The following is a 16,717-nucleotide window of genomic DNA, read 5'->3' as shown; positions in this document are numbered from 1 at the left end:
AGGAAAACTCCTTCAATGTTCCTGAGAGACTTTTGGTGCATTTTGTGAGCTACAAAGAAAAGCCACAAAAACAGACTCAAAAGATGCCCAAAATAATTTTAGAGAAACACCACCAAAAATGCTTACAAACCGCTGTAGGAAATTCTGAAAAACACAAGAAAAGATGATTCAGGAAGAAAACGCCAACATTTCCTGAAGCCATTTCAACTTCAAATCCTTGTCAGTTTCATACACCTGGAAAAAGTGTTATGTGAACATTGACATAAATCATAGGGTATGGTTGCTTTGCGTGACACAGTTCGTAAGAGTGCTGTAACTTAAAGTCAATTTAAAGTTTCCGTAATCCTGCTTTAAAGGTAGATTTGGCCATAGAACTCAAAGTGATCACTCCATGGATGCTTGGAACATTCAAATCTTTGTTTTGCATGTTGATTTTAACTTTCTCTTTTTATCTTTTTATGTTAAACCTTTGGCACAGGAGAACTCAGTGTAAGTGCAAAAACTGAAACACATGTACAAAGAGCTGCCCAGGTTCCACTGAGATTTGAACTCAGATCGCTGGATTCAAAGTCCAGAGTGCTAACCATTACACCATGGAACCACACGCACAAAAAATAACTGGCTGCAGTTTTTTTGTGCTAAAAAGCACATATGAACTCATGAATCATGGTGAAAAAAGGCTCTAAAGCTGTAGTGCAAATCTACAATTAATACACAAAGGTAAATTAATATCTCCTAAACTTTATTTCCACAAGTGTGCCAAGAGTTCCATGATATCTCAACAATGACAGTTTTAAATGTTGATGAAAAGTGGCTAGTAAATAGAGTGTTGGATCTGTTACTTGGAAAAAGGGGAAGAAAAAAATATCTACAAAACTTATACTGTTAGAAAGCTGTTCATCCAGAAGTGGCTAAAAAATTTTCATTGTGTGGTACAAAGTTTTATCCAAGAGATAATTGAAGGTTGCTGTGAATAAAAGTGCATGTCTCAGTACATCTGCCAAAGCAGTGGTCTGTAACTGCTAGACAAAAGAGGGAGATGCACCACTTACCTGGTGGCACTCATGGCGCTTCTTTTAATTAGTGGCATGACGCACGTGGGATGTAGCGTCAGATCGGCGTATATAAAATGCATCCAAAAATAAAGTCAGTCTGGTTCTAGAAACCCTGCCCAAAGTTCGCATATCACCTTCATGTGGCATAAAACAGGACACACGCAAATTTATCTTCTCAGGTAATCAGTCAAAAAACTATATGAACATATTCGTAGTCGGCAGGATTTGAACCTGCGCAGGGAAACCCCAATGGATTTCTAGTCCATCGCCTTAACCACTCGGCCACGACTACTTAGACGTTGATTTTTGATGAGAATCAAACACCTTTTCTTATAGCACCATGATCAAGATCAGTGATTATCCCTCTGGAAAACATCTCAGAAAATAGAAACAAATTTCCAGGTCCCAGTAAAATGTAAAAATCTGATTTAAAGTCATCATCAATGGGAATCATGCACAGTTTAAGACTTTTACCTCTTTATAAGGCGGATTTGGAGTGGGTCCATTCCAAAAACATCCTGAAAATCAATCTGAAAATGCTGAAAACACTGAACAAATTAATTTCCACGTAAAAAAGACTTGCTGTTCATATTATCAGGCTTTTGGGCGTCTTTTAACCACATCAAGTTTCCAAAAATGCCAAGCGGTTAACTAAAATAAGCATATCATTCTTCAGGTGTTTTTCATTTAGAAGAGCTCCATACTTATAATACAATTCAATGGCAAGGTTAGGAAAACTCCTTCAATGTTCCTGAGAGACTTTTGGTGCATTTTGTGAGCTACAAAGAAAAGCCACAAAAACAGACTCAAAAGATGCCCAAAATAATTTTAGAGAAACACCACCAAAAATGCTTACAAACCGCTGTAGGAAATTCTGAAAAACACAAGAAAAGATGATTCAGGAAGAAAACGCCAACATTTCCTGAAGCCATTTCAACTTCAAATCCTTGTCAGTTTCATACACCTGGAAAAAGTGTTATGTGAACATTGACATAAATCATAGGGTATGGTTGCTTTGCGTGACACAGTTCCTAAGAGTGCTGTAACTTAAAGTCAATTTAAAGTTTCCGTAATCCTGCTTTAAAGGTAGATTTGGCCATAGAACTCAAAGTGATCACTCCATGGATGATTGGAACATTCAAATCTTTGTTTTGCATGTTGATTTTAACTTTCTCTTTTTATCTTTTTATGTTAAACCTTTGGCACAGGAGAACTCAGTGTAAGTGCAAAAACTGAAACACATGTACAAAGAGCTGCCCAGGTTCCACTGAGATTTGAACTCAGATCGCTGGATTCAGAGTCCAGAGTGCTAACCATTACACCATGGAACCACACGCACAAAAATTAACTGGCTGCAGTTTTTTTGTGCTAAAAAGCACATATGAACTCATGAATCATGGTGAAAAAAGGCTCTAAAGCTGTAGTGCACATCTACAATTAATACACAAAGGTAAATTAATATCTCCTAAACTTTATTTCCACAAGTGTGCCAAGAGTTCCATGATATCTCAACAATGACAGTTTTAAATGTTGATGAAAAGTGGCTAGTAAATAGAGTGTTGGATCTGTTACTTGGAAAAAAGGTAAGAAAAAAATAACTGCAAAACTTATACTGTTAGAAAGCTGTTCATCCAGAAGTGGCTAAAAAATTTTCATTGTGTGGTAAAAAGTTTTATCCAAGAGATAATTGAAGGTTGCTGTGAATAAAAGTGCATGTCTCAGTACATCTGCCAAAGCAGTGGTCTGTAACTGCTAGACAAAAGAGGGAGATGCACCACTTACCTGGTGGCACTCATGGCGCTTCTTTTAATTAGTGGCATGACGCACGTGGGATGTAGCGTCAGATCGGCTTATATAAAATGCATCCAAAAATCAAGTCAGTCTGGTTCTAGAAACCCTGCCCAAAGTTCGCATATCACCTTCATGTGGCATAAAACAGGACACACGCAAATTTATCTTCTCAGGTAATCAGTCAAAAAACTATATGAACATATTCGTAGTCGGCAGGATTTGAACCTGCGCAGGGAAACCCCAATGGATTTCTAGTCCATCGCCTTAACCACTCGGCCACGACTACTTAGACGTTGATTTTTGATGAGAATCAAACACCTTTTCTTATAGCACCATGATCAAGATCAGTGATTATTAGTGTTGAGCATTCCGATACCGCAAGTATCGGGTATCGGCCGATACTTGCGGTATCGGAATTCCGATACCGGTATTCCGATACTTGCCGCGTATCGGATACCGGAATCGGAAGTTCCAAGATTCAAAATTCAGAAATTCAGCCAATGAGAATGATTCCAAGTGTGGGCACATCCTGTTTAGCATGGAGGGCATGAAACCACTGGCAAGGCTGTGATTGGCTGCTGAAATGATGTCATGATGCAGTTTAAAAGTCGCTGGCGCCATTTTCCGATCACTCTGCTGTGAATTCAGTTAGTGACAGGACGCTGTTTGCTGACTGAGGGACAGTTTAGAGATAGCGATTTGCTTCTTTGTGCTTTCCAAAGGCTAATTTAGCAACCGCTGTGTTCACCTACTATTCACCTTGCTTTTGCCTTGTAGCGCTGTTTTCACAGCGATCTGCAAGGTCTGTGTGTGTGTGTGTGTGTGAGTGCAGCCCACTCTCTAGTCTGAGTGCAGCCACATAGGCCATCCATAGCTGGTTGTATTCAGTTCAGGGAGGGTGGTTCATTGCCTCATACTGTTCTTTTTTTTTTTTTTTTTTTTCAAGTAGTGTAGTCTGCTGCTAATTTATTCAAAAAAATCCTATTAGTGTCTTTCCACCCGTCTCCAGCTAATTTGTGGAAAAACACTACATAGGATAAAGTAGAGGAGGGTTTTTGGGCCTTGCAGCGCCGTTTACGGCTGTCTGCACGGTCTCCGTGTGACTGCAGCTCGCCCTGTAGTCTGTGAGCAGCCGTAGCCTGGTTGTCTGCAGCTCAGGGTTGTTCACTGCGTCATACCGCCAAATCAATTTTTATTTTTTTTCAAGTAGTGTAGTCTGCTGCTAATTAATTTAAAAAAATCCTATTAGTGTCTTTCCACCCGTCTCCAGCTAATTTGTGGAAAAACACTACATAGGATAAAGTAGAGGAGGGTTTTTGGGCCTTGCAGCGCCGTTTACGGCTGTCTGCACGGTCTCCGTGTGACTGCAGCTCACCCTGTAGTCTGTGAGCAGCCGTAGCCTGGTTGTCTGCAGCTCAGGGTTGTTCACTGCGTCATACCGCCAAATCAATTTTTATTTTTTTTCAAGTAGTGTAGTCTGCTGCTAATTAATTTAAAAAAATCCTATTAGTGTCTTTCCACCCGTCTCCAGCTAATTTGTGGAAAAACACTACATAGGATAAAGTAGAGGAGGGTTTTTGGGCCTTGCAGCGCCGTTTACGGCTGTCTGCACGGTCTCCGTGTGACTGCAGCTCGCCCTGTAGTCTGTGAGCAGCCGTAGCCTGGTTGTCTCCAGCTCAGGGTTGTTCACTGCGTCATACCGCCAAATCAATTTTAATTTTTTTTCAAGTAGTGTAGTCTGCTGCTAATTAATTTAAAAAAATCCTATTAGTGTCTTTCCACCCGTCTCCAGCTAATTTGTGGAAAAACACTACATAGGATAAAGTAGAGGAGGGTTTTTGGGCCTTGCAGCGCCGTTTACGTCTGTCTGCACGGTCTCTGTGTGACTGCAGCTCTATCTGTTGTCAGTTCAGCCCCCAAAAAAGAAATAAATAATAAAGTTCACCAAACACACCAGTTACACCACTTTACATTTGTGTAGGCCACATTAGCTCATATTAAAGTCTAGTCCACACTTTAGAAAATTAGTGTTTCTTATACCTGTTAGGAGGAGTTGCTCAGGAATAAGCACACAAATCCGTTAGTACTTTTCTGCTTATCTTTATCAGTCAACCAAGATGAAGAAGGCAGTGAGTAAGGCACGTGGGCGTGGGCGCGGAGCAGGGAGGGGACGTGGGGATTCTGTGCCTGCTGCGGGCACCGGTGACTCATCAGCACCCACTTTCACCAGGCAACAGTCGTTCATGCGCAGCTTTGTGTCAGAGCGCCGTACACCGCTGCTGCGTGAAGACCAAATTGAAGCCGTTGTCGGATGGATGGCAGCTAATGCATCAACTTCCATTAGTGCCACATCCTCTCAGACACAGAGCACTGGAGAGCAGCCATCTGTCTCTTCACCACCTGCCAAATTGCCCAGGCAGACAGAGAGCCCAGGACAGGAGCCGTCTCTACTTCTGTTCTCTGAATCTCTTGGCTTGGAAACAGGGGGCCAGCCAAGCAGCATTGGAGAAATGGAAGAAGAGGCAGGGTGCAGTGATGCCCAACAGCTTTTTCTGTCTTCCTCTGAAGAGGCGGGTGGGCCAGTGGCTCCGGTCACCACATCGCAGGCCGCATCAGCTGATGATGACACTCAGGTGCCACTTACTGGTGCGTGCTCTGCTGCTGAGACTACCCAGGAGGAGCAGTTGGGGGCAGAGGGTAGTGTAGATGATGAGGTCCTCGACCCATCTTGGCGTGAGGGACAGGAAGGTGGTGGGAGCAGCTCTGAGGAAGAGATTCCCCGTACGGCCCAAAGAGGGAGAGGGAGGGGGAAGACTGCGGATCCTGCAGCCCCCGCTTTGGCACCCGTTAGGAGCATGTCTCTTCCAAAAGCCAAAAAGGGCGCTCCCAAGACTTGCAGTGCCTGGTCCTTTTTTGACACAGTTGCAGATGACATTTGCTATGTCAGATGCAACGTGTGTCATCACAAAGTCAAAAGAGGTCGAAATGTCAGCAGCCTCAATACCTCCAACATGTGGAAACATGTGCGCACCAGGCACCCGGCGTTGTTAGAAAAACACACTGAAGAGGTAGGCCAACCAACAGCGGCAGCTACCACCTCTTCAGCTCGTGTTGCCTCTTCCTCTAGCTCACACGCAGCTGGTTCGGCTTCCTCCCAGGATCGCCGTGGAAGAACCTCTGGCCCTGTTGTCCAGAGACCCGCTGTAATTCCACCCGCAGCACCACTTTCCCAGTCATCCACACACTCCCAGCCCAGTCTACAGCCATCGGTAGTACAGGCATGGGAGAAAAGGCGGCCTTTCTCGTCAAACCACCCACGAGCACAGGCTCTGACTGCAGGCATTGCCAAACTTCTGTCACTGGAAATGCTGTCATTCAGGCTGGTGGAGACTGACAGCTTCCGTGACTTGATGTCATTGGCAGTCCCACAGTACAATGTGCCCAGCCGCTTTTACTTCAGCAGGCAAGCCGTCCCTGCCCTGCACAAGCATGTGGAGGGACACATAAAACACGCGCTACTGAACGCCGTCAGTAGCAAGGTCCACCTCACCACCGATGCGTGGACCAGTCAACATGGACAGGGGCGATACCTTTCCCTCACTGCCCATTGGGTTAATGTCATTGAGCCGGGTACAGACCGTGCGAGTGGCGCAGGACGTGTCCTGCCCACTCCAAGGATTGCAGGAATCCATTCTGTACGCATTGACTCCTCCTCTTACACCAGTTCCTCAGAATCATCGCTGCAGGAGCCGTCACAGTCCACCTCCACATGGACCCGTGATGAACGTGTACCTGTTACGACCGACATGAGCACAGCCGTGGCCAAACGTCAACAGGCCGTGTTGAAATTAATTTTTTTGGGGAATCGTAGCCACACAGCGCAGGAGCTCTGGAATGCCATCAAGCAGGAGAGCGATGTGTGGTTTGTGCCAGCGAATCTCCAGCCAGGCATGGTAGTGTGTGATAATGGCCGAAATCTGGTGGCAGCTCTGGGCCTCGGCAACCTCACTCACATCCCATGTCTGGCACATGTGCTCAATTTGGTCGTGCAGAGCTTTTTGAGGGACTATCCGGATCTTGATGCACTGCTGCACAAGGTCCGCCTAGAGTGTGCTCACTTGCGGCGTTCCAGCACGGCAAAAGCGCGCATTGCGGCTCTGCAGCGCCGACACCGCCTGCCGGAACATCGCATCATATGTGACCTACCTACCAGGTGGAATTCCACGTTACATATGTTGGAGCGGTTGTGTGAGCAGCAGCAAGCTGTAATGGAGTACCAGCTGCTTCAGGCACAAAGAAGTCGCACTCAGCGCCGTACAGACTTCACAACCACAGAGTGGGCCACTATGAATGACGTCTGCCAGGTTTTGCGTCCCTTTGATTATTCCACGCGGATGGCGAGTGCAGATGATGCACTAGTCAGCATGACTGTCCCCCTTATCTGCCTGCTTGAAAAATCACTGCAAGCGCTAAGGGATGATGTTGTGGAAGAGGTGGAGGATGAGGATTCACCATTTCCATCATCTTCTGGACAGTCAGCGCCACGTGGTTCCTCACAAACGTTTAGGCAGGGGACAGTTTGTGAGGAGGATGAGGAGGAGTCAATGGAGGAGGAAGACGTCCGTCCAGAGGAGGGAGTTACCGAATTGTCCAGTACTCAGTGTGTACAGCGAGGGTGGGGTGATGACGAGCGGGCAGAGATCACGCCTCCAGCAGGGGACAGCGTTTCTTGGGCAGTTGGCAGTCTGCAGCACATGGTGGATTACATGCTGCAGTGCCTGAGAAACGACCGCCGCATCGCCCACATTCTCAACATGTCTGATTATTGGGTGTTCACCCTCCTCGATCCTCGCTACCGGGACAACGTAGAAAGCCTCATCACACCGTTGGGGGGCCTGGGATCCATGGACATGCGCAGTGCATATCTGAACCTCCACCTCTCACTCATTTCCCTATGGCTTCTTCAGACTGTTCGGTGTCAGCTGGTCCCTAATAGCATGCCACGGCCGTGACACCGCACAGTCTTAAGAAGCCGTAGGGAGGGGAGTGAGAGGCGAGGATATGCACTGCGCATGTCCATGGATCCCAGGCCCCCAGTGGGATTAAATCAGAAGACACTGCGAGGCGGGCTCTCTGCCAGCGCGGCCGCACAGGCGCAGCCAGCCTGACACCAAATGATGTCAGAAGATGGGCAGCGCTAAGTGTGCCTGGCCACGGGATAACATAACAGCGCAGGCTACGGGACGGAATAAAACAACGCTGAGGAGCCGGTGCGCGGCGCCGGGGGGGTAGGAATGACGGCTGTGCTGCGTCACATTACGAAGGAAAGTCCCACCTCCGGGACGGTTTTACGGTTGCAGGGGACACATTTTATAAGTGTTTAGTTCTGCGTGTGCAAGGAGCATGATGAAAAGAGCCACCTTTTCCTTTTGCATCTTTTGTGCTGCACAAGCTGGCTCTTTCAGCTACAAACGCCTTGGGGGGGGTTAAAGGTTCCCTTTCGACTTTCTCAGGCTTCGGCCTACATTGTGTTCCTCTGCTTTTCCACCTGTCCCTGGGCTCCAACACCGCCAGTTGCCGTCCAGAAGTGCTGTACGCACAGTCAACAGTCCCTCCTCTGTTATTGGGGTTCAGTAACGTCAGCTGTTCCCCTGCTGTGTGTGTGGCAATCCCTCCTACCTCCTCCAACCTCCTCCTCCTCCACCTGTCCCTGGGCTCCAACACCGCCAGTTGCCGTCCAGAAGTGCTGTACGCACAGTCAACAGTCCCTCCTCTGTTATTGGGGTTCAGTAACGTCAGCTGTTCCCCTGCTGTGTGTGTGGCAATCCCTCCTACCTCCTCCAACCTCCTCCTCCTCCACCTGTCCCTGGGCTCCAACACCGCCAGTTGCCGTCCAGAAGTGCTGTACGCACAGTCAACAGTCCCTCCTCTGTTATTGGGGTTCAGTAACGTCAGCTGTTCCCCTGCTGTGTGTGTGGCAATCCCTCCTACCTCCTCCAACCTCCTCAAACCTCCTCCTCCTCCACCTGTCCCTGGGCTCCAACACCGCCAGTTGCCGTCCAGAAGTGCTGTACGCACAGTCAACAGTCCCTCCTCTGTTATTGGGGTTCAGTAACGTCAGCTGTTCCCCTGCTGTGTGTGTGGCAATCCCTCCTACCTCCTCCAACCTCCTCCTCCTCCACCTGTCCCTGGGCTCCAACACCACCAGTTGCCGTCCAGAAGTGCTGTACGCACAGTCAACAGTCCCTCCTCTGTTATTGGGGTTCAGTAACGTCAGCTGTTCCCCTGCTGTGTGTGTGGCAATCCCTCCTACCTCCTCCAACCTCCTCCTCCTCCACCTGTCCCTGGGCTCCAACACCGCCAGTTGCCGTCCAGAAGTGCTGTACGCACAGTCAACAGTCCCTCCTCTGTTATTGGGGTTCAGTAACGTCAGCTGTTCCCCTGCTGTGTGTGTGGCAATCCCTCCTACCTCCTCCAACCTCCTCCTCCTCCACCTGTCCCTGGGCTCCAACACCGCCAGTTGCCGTCCAGAAGTGCTGTACGCACAGTCAACAGTCCCTCCTCTGTTATTGGGGTTCAGTAACGTCAGCTGTTCCCCTGCTGTGTGTGTGGCAATCCCTCCTACCTCCTCCAACCTCCTCCTCCTCCACCTGTCCCTGGGCTCCAACACCGCCAGTTGCCGTCCAGAAGTGCTGTACGCACAGTCAACAGTCCCTCCTCTGTTATTGGGGTTCAGTAACGTCAGCTGTTCCCCTGCTGTGTGTGTGGCAATCCCTCCTACCTCCTCCAACCTCCTCCAACCTCCTCCTCCTCCACCTGTCCCTGGGCTCCAACACCGCCAGTTGCCGTCCAGAAGTGCTGTACGCACAGTCAACAGTCCCTCCTCTGTTATTGGGGTTCAGTAACGTCAGCTGTTCCCCTGCTGTGTGTGTGGCAATCCCTCCTACCTCCTCCAACCTCCTCCTCCTCCACCTGTCCCTGGGCTCCAACACCGCCAGTTGCCGTCCAGAAGTGCTGTACGCACAGTCAACAGTCCCTCCTCTGTTATTGGGGTTCAGTAACGTCAGCTGTTCCCCTGCTGTGTGTGTGGCAATCCCTCCTACCTCCTCCAACCTCCTCCTCCTCCACCTGTCCCTGGGCTCCAACACCGCCAGTTGCCGTCCAGAAGTGCTGTACGCACAGTCAACAGTCCCTCCTCTGTTATTGGGGTTCAGTAACGTCAGCTGTTCCCCTGCTGTGTGTGTGGCAATCCCTCCTACCTCCTCCAACCTCCTCCTCCTCCACCTGTCCCTGGGCTCCAACACCGCCAGTTGCCGTCCAGAAGTGCTGTACGCACAGTCAACAGTCCCTCCTCTGTTATTGGGGTTCAGTAACGTCAGCTGTTCCCCTGCTGTGTGTGTGGCAATCCCTCCTACCTCCTCCAACCTCCTCCTCCTCCACCTGTCCCTGGGCTCCAACACCGCCAGTTGCCGTCCAGAAGTGCTGTACGCACAGTCAACAGTCCCTCCTCTGTTATTGGGGTTCAGTAACGTCAGCTGTTCCCCTGCTGTGTGTGTGGCAATCCCTCCTACCTCCTCCAACCTCCTCCAACCTCCTCCTCCTCCACCTGTCCCTGGGCTCCAACACCGCCAGTTGCCGTCCAGAAGTGCTGTACGCACAGTCAACAGTCCCTCCTCTGTTATTGGGGTTCAGTAACGTCAGCTGTTCCCCTGCTGTGTGTGTGGCAATCCCTCCTACCTCCTCCAACCTCCTCCTCCTCCACCTGTCCCTGGGCTCCAACACCGCCAGTTGCCGTCCAGAAGTGCTGTACGCACAGTCAACAGTCCCTCCTCTGTTATTGGGGTTCAGTAACGTCAGCTGTTCCCCTGCTGTGTGTGTGGCAATCCCTCCTACCTCCTCCAACCTCCTCCTCCTCCACCTGTCCCTGGGCTCCAACACCGCCAGTTGCCGTCCAGAAGTGCTGTACGCACAGTCAACAGTCCCTCCTTTGTTATTGGGGTTCAGTAATGTCAGCTGTTCCCCTGCTGTGTGTGTGGCAATCCCTCCTACCTCCTCCAACCTCCTCCTCCTCCACCTGTCCCTGGGCTCCAACACCGCCAGTTGCCGTCCAGAAGTGCTGTACGCACAGTCAACAGTCCCTCCTCTGTTATTGGGGTTCAGTAACGTCAGCTGTTCCCCTGCTGTGTGTGTGGCAATCCCTCCTACCTCCTCCAACCTCCTCCTCCTCCACCTGTCCCTGGGCTCCAACACCGCCAGTTGCCGTCCAGAAGTGCTGTACGCACAGTCAACAGTCCCTCCTCTGTTATTGGGGTTCAGTAACGTCAGCTGTTCCCCTGCTGTGTGTGTGGCAATCCCTCCTACCTCCTCCAACCTCCTCCTCCTCCACCTGTCCCTGGGCTCCAACACCGCCAGTTGCCGTCCAGAAGTGCTGTACGCACAGTCAACAGTCCCTCCTCTGTTATTGGGGTTCAGTAACGTCAGCTGTTCCCCTGCTGTGTGTGTGGCAATCCCTCCTACCTCCTCCAACCTCCTCCTCCTCCACCTGTCCCTGGGCTCCAACACCGCCAGTTGCCGTCCAGAAGTGCTGTACGCACAGTCAACAGTCCCTCCTCTGTTATTGGGGTTCAGTAACGTCAGCTGTTCCCCTGCTGTGTGTGTGGCAATCCCTCCTACCTCCTCCAACCTCCTCCTCCTCCACCTGTCCCTGGGCTCCAACACCGCCAGTTGCCGTCCAGAAGTGCTGTACGCACAGTCAACAGTCCCTCCTCTGTTATTGGGGTTCAGTAACGTCAGCTGTTCCCCTGCTGTGTGTGTGGCAATCCCTCCTACCTCCTCCAACCTCCTCCTCCTCCACCTGTCCCTGGGCTCCAACACCGCCAGTTGCCGTCCAGAAGTGCTGTACGCACAGTCAACAGTCCCTCCTCTGTTATTGGGGTTCAGTAACGTCAGCTGTTCCCCTGCTGTGTGTGTGGCAATCCCTCCTACCTCCTCCAACCTCCTCCAACCTCCTCCTCCTCCACCTGTCCCTGGGCTCCAACACCGCCAGTTGCCGTCCAGAAGTGCTGTACGCACAGTCAACAGTCCCTCCTCTGTTATTGGGGTTCAGTAACGTCAGCTGTTCCCCTGCTGTGTGTGTGGCAATCCCTCCTACCTCCTCCAACCTCCTCCTCCTCCACCTGTCCCTGGGCTCCAACACCGCCAGTTGCCGTCCAGAAGTGCTGTACGCACAGTCAACAGTCCCTCCTCTGTTATTGGGGTTCAGTAACGTCAGCTGTTCCCCTGCTGTGTGTGTGGCAATCCCTCCTACCTCCTCCAACCTCCTCCTCCTCCACCTGTCCCTGGGCTCCAACACCGCCAGTTGCCATCCAGAAGTGCTGTACGCACAGTCAACAGTCCCTCCTCTGTTATTGGGGTTCAGTAACGTCAGCTGTTCCCCTGCTGTGTGTGTGGCAATCCCTCCTACCTCCTCCAACCTCCTCCAACCTCCTCCTCCTCCACCTGTCCCTGGGCTCCAACACCGCCAGTTGCCGTCCAGAAGTGCTGTACGCACAGTCAACAGTCCCTCCTCTGTTATTGGGGTTCAGTAACGTCAGCTGTTCCCCTGCTGTGTGTGTGGCAATCCCTCCTACCTCCTCCAACCTCCTCCTCCTCCACCTGTCCCTGGGCTCCAACACCGCCAGTTGCCGTCCAGAAGTGCTGTACGCACAGTCAACAGTCCCTCCTCTGTTATTGGGGTTCAGTAACGTCAGCTGTTCCCCTGCTGTGTGTGTGGCAATCCCTCCTACCTCCTCCAACCTCCTCCTCCTCCACCTGTCCCTGGGCTCCAACACCGCCAGTTGCCGTCCAGAAGTGCTGTACGCACAGTCAACAGTCCCTCCTCTGTTATTGGGGTTCAGTAACGTCAGCTGTTCCCCTGCTGTGTGTGTGGCAATCCCTCCTACCTCCTCCAACCTCCTCCTCCTCCACCTGTCCCTGGGCTCCAACACCGCCAGTTGCCGTCCAGAAGTGCTGTACGCACAGTCAACAGTCCCTCCTCTGTTATTGGGGTTCAGTAACGTCAGCTGTTCCCCTGCTGTGTGTGTGGCAATCCCTCCTACCTCCTCCAACCTCCTCCTCCTCCACCTGTCCCTGGGCTCCAACACCGCCAGTTGCCGTCCAGAAGTGCTGTACGCACAGAGCCAAACACCTCGCCAATGTGTTAGTGGGGTTCAGCACCGCCAGCTGTTCCCCTGCTGTGTATACGGCAACGTGTACTGCGACCGCCACGCAGTCACAACAAGTTTACTTTAAGGGAACCTGTCCCCCCCCCCCCAGGCGTTTGTTACTGAAGGAGCCACCTTGTGCAGCAGTAATGATGCAAAGGGAAAAAGTGCCTCTTTTCGTGGTGCTCCTTGCACATGCGGAACCTAACAGTTATGAAATGTGTCCCATCACAGCGTTAAACCGTCCGGTAGGTGGAACTTTCCTTTGTCGTGTGACGCAGCACAGCCATCATCTTTACCCCCTTGGCGCCGTGCGCCGCCTCCTCAGCGTTGTTTGAATCTGTCCCGGAGCCTGCGCTGTTAGGTTAGCCCTTGGCCATGCACACATTTTGCGCTGCCCGTCTTCTGACATCATTTGGTGCCAGGCTGGCTGCGCCTGTGCGGGTGCGCTGGCCGAGATCCCGCCTCGCAGTGTCGTCTAATGTAATCCCACCGCGGGCCTGTGATCCGTGCCCGTGCGCAGTGCATATCCTCGCCTCTCACTCCCCTCCCTACGGCTTCTTCAGACTGTGCGATGTCAGCTGGTCCCTAATAGCATGCCACGGCCGTGACACCGCACAGTCTGAAAAAGCCGTAGGGAGGGGAGTGAGAGGCGAGGATATGCACTGCGCACGGGCACGGATCACAGGCCCGCGGTGGGATTACATTAGACGACACTGCGAGGCGGGATCTCGGCCAGCGCACCCGCACAGGCGCAGCCAGCCTGACACCAAATGATGTCAGAAGACGGGCAGCGCAAAATGTGTGCATGGCCAAGGGCTAACCTAACAGCGCAGGCTCCGGGACAGATTCAAACAACGCTGAGGAGGCGGCGCACGGCGCCAAGGGGGTAACAATGATGGCTGTGCTGCGTCACACGACAAAGGAAAGTTCCACCTACCGGACGGTTTAACGCTGTGAGGGGACACATTTCATAACTGTTAGGTTCCGCATGTGCAAGGACCATAATTAAAAGAGCTAAGTTTACCTTTTCCAGCATTAGTGCTGTACACAATGGCTCTTTCAGCTACAAACGCCTGGGGGGGGGGGGTTAAAGGTTTCCTTTCAACTTGCTCGAGTGCAGGCTTCGGCCTACACTCCGCTCCCCCTGCTCCTCCTGCTGACCCTGGGCTCTAACACCGCCAGTTGGGGCCCGGTACTGCTAGCTGCACAGAGAAAAACACCAGCCAATGTGTCAGTGGGGTTCAGCACCGCCAGCTGTTCCCCTGCTGTGCAGCCGGCATCGTGTCCTGCAAAAGCCACGCAGACACAAGAACTGAAATTGAAGGGAACCTGTCCCCCCTCCCCCAGGCGTTTTTACGTTATCCAGCCACCTTGTACAGCGGTAATGCTGCATGTGTGCAAGGTGGCTCAGAAACGTATTCTCCTCGCACATGTGGAACTGAAAACACGTCTGCAATATGTCCTCTGTGTGACCATTTAACCGTCCCGGTGGTGTGACTTTCCTTTGTAATGACACGCTGCAACCCCCTTGGTAGCGCTGCCCATCTTCTGGCATCATTGTTTGGCTGGCTGCGCCTCTGCGGCCGCCCTGACCCACACAACGCCCCTCGGTGTCTTATTTATTGGGACTGCGAGGGTGTGATTGATGGGCAGGATCAGTGCATCAGTTCGCCTGTCCCTCCTCTCCTTCCGCCTTCTTCGGACTGTGCGGCTTCATGGCCGTGGCATGCGATAAGGGATCAGATGACGCCGCACAGTCTGAAGCGGGTGTAAGGACCCGAGTGTGAGAGGCCAACATATGTGCTGCGCCAGGCCCTGAATCCCAGCCCCGCAGTGTTTTGACAATGTTAAGACACTGCGGGGCTGGGATTCATGGTCATCGCGAAACGCACCGGCCGACATTACATGATGTCAGAAGATGGGCAGCGCTAACAGCGCTAGGCCAGGGGATAACACGACAGCGCAGACTCCTGTACAGCAAATAACAACGCTCAGGAGGCTGCACCCAGCACCAAGGTGGGATTCTTGACATCTGTGCTGCGTCTCATTACAAAGGGAACTCGCGCCTCCAACACAGTTTGACTGTATAAAGGGCTAAATGTTATACGTGTTTCATTCAGCGTGTGCAAGGAGCGAAATTAAAAGAGCAACCTTTGACTTGTGCAGCACTACTGCTGCATAAGCTGTGGCTCATCTACTTTCTAACCCCTGAGGGGGGGTTAAAGGTTACCTTTGAAATTGGTTCAAGTAGGCTTCGGCCTACACTCTGCTCCCCCTGCAGAGCCCGGGCTCCAACACCGCTAGTTGCTGTCCGGAAGTGCTGGCTGCACAGAGCCAAACACCTCGCCAATGTGTCAGTGGGGTCCAGCACCGCCAGCTGTTCCCCTGCTGTGTAGCCGGCAACGTGTCCTGCGACCGCCACGCAGACACAACAGACCCAAAGCTGCCGCCAGTGCAGGCTTCGGCCTACACTCCCCTCCCCCTGCTCCTGCTCCTCCTCCTCCTGCTGACCCTGGGCTCTAACAAACCGCCAGTTGGGGCCCAGATGTGCTAGCTGCACAGAGAAAAACACCAGCCAATGTGTCAGTGGGGTCCAGCACCGCCAGCTGTTCCCCTGCTGTGCAGCCGGCAACGTGTCCTGCAAAAGCCACGCAGACACAAGAACTGAAGTTGAAGGGAACCTGTCCCCCCTCCCCCAGGCGTTTTTACGTTATCCAGCCACCTTGTACAGCGGTAATGCTGCATGTGTGCAAGGTGGCTCAGAAACGTATTCTCCTCGCACATGTGGAACTGAAAACACGTCTGCAATGTGTCCTCTGTGTGACCATTTAACCGTCCCGGTGGTGTGACTTTCCTTTGTAATGACACGCTGCAACCCCCTTGGTAGCGCTGCCCGTCTTCTGGCATCATTGTTTGGCTGGCTGCGCCTCTGCGGCCGCCCTGACCCACACAACGCCCCTCGGTGTCTTATTTATTGGGACTGCGAGGGTGTGATTGATGGGCAGGATCAGTGCATCAGTTCGCCTGTCCCTCCTCTCCTTCCGCCTTCTTCGGACTGTGCGGCTTCATGGCCGTGGCATGCGATAAGGGATCAGATGACGCCGCACAGTCTGAAGCGGGTGTAAGGACCCGAGTGTGAGAGGCCAACATATGTGCTGCGCCAGGCCCTGAATCCCAGCCCCGCAGTGTTTTGACAATGTTAAGACACTGCGGGGCTGGGATTCATGGTCATCGCGAAACGCACCGGCCGACATTACATGATGTCAGAAGATGGGCAGCGCTAACAGCGCTAGGCCAGGGGATAACACGACAGCGCAGACTCCTGTACAGCAAATAACAACGCTCAGGAGGCTGCACCCAGCACCAAGGTGGGATTCTTGACATCTGTGCTGCGTCTCATTACAAAGGGAACTCGCGCCTCCAACACAGTTTGACTGTATAAAGGGCTAAATGTTATACGTGTTTCATTCAGCGTGTGCAAGGAGCGAAATTAAAAGAGCAACCTTTGACTTGTGCAGCACTACTGCTGCATAAGCTGTGGCTCATCTACTTTCTAACCCCTGAGGGGGGGTTAAAGGTTACCTTTGAAATTGGTTCAAGTAGGCTTCGGCCTACACTCTGCTCCCCCTGCAGAGCCCGGGCTCCAACACCGCTAGTTGCTGTCCG

The 16,717-nt window shown here is 51.9% G+C and overlaps 4 non-coding genes across 4 annotated transcripts; all 4 read right to left on the bottom strand.

Annotated features, from left to right (window-relative positions):
- Window positions 1-529: 529 nt before the first annotated feature.
- Window positions 530-601, bottom strand: TRNAQ-UUG (transfer RNA glutamine (anticodon UUG)). Its single transcript has one exon. It is a non-coding gene; the product is annotated as a tRNA-Gln (tRNA).
- A 664-nt stretch (window positions 602-1,265) lies between these two features.
- Window positions 1,266-1,347, bottom strand: TRNAS-AGA (transfer RNA serine (anticodon AGA)). The gene has a single exon. It is a non-coding gene; the product is annotated as a tRNA-Ser (tRNA).
- Window positions 1,348-2,314: 967 nt separating this feature from the next.
- On the bottom strand, window positions 2,315-2,386 carry TRNAQ-CUG (transfer RNA glutamine (anticodon CUG)). The gene has a single exon. It is a non-coding gene; the product is annotated as a tRNA-Gln (tRNA).
- A 664-nt stretch (window positions 2,387-3,050) lies between these two features.
- Window positions 3,051-3,132, bottom strand: TRNAS-AGA (transfer RNA serine (anticodon AGA)). Its single transcript has one exon. It is a non-coding gene; the product is annotated as a tRNA-Ser (tRNA).
- Window positions 3,133-16,717: the final 13,585 nt, after the last annotated feature.

Source organism: Ranitomeya variabilis, chromosome 2 (assembly GCF_051348905.1).
Source record: "Ranitomeya variabilis isolate aRanVar5 chromosome 2, aRanVar5.hap1, whole genome shotgun sequence".
Classification (NCBI taxonomy): domain Eukaryota; kingdom Metazoa; phylum Chordata; class Amphibia; order Anura; family Dendrobatidae; genus Ranitomeya; species Ranitomeya variabilis.
This window is presented reverse-complemented; position numbering and strand designations above follow the sequence as displayed.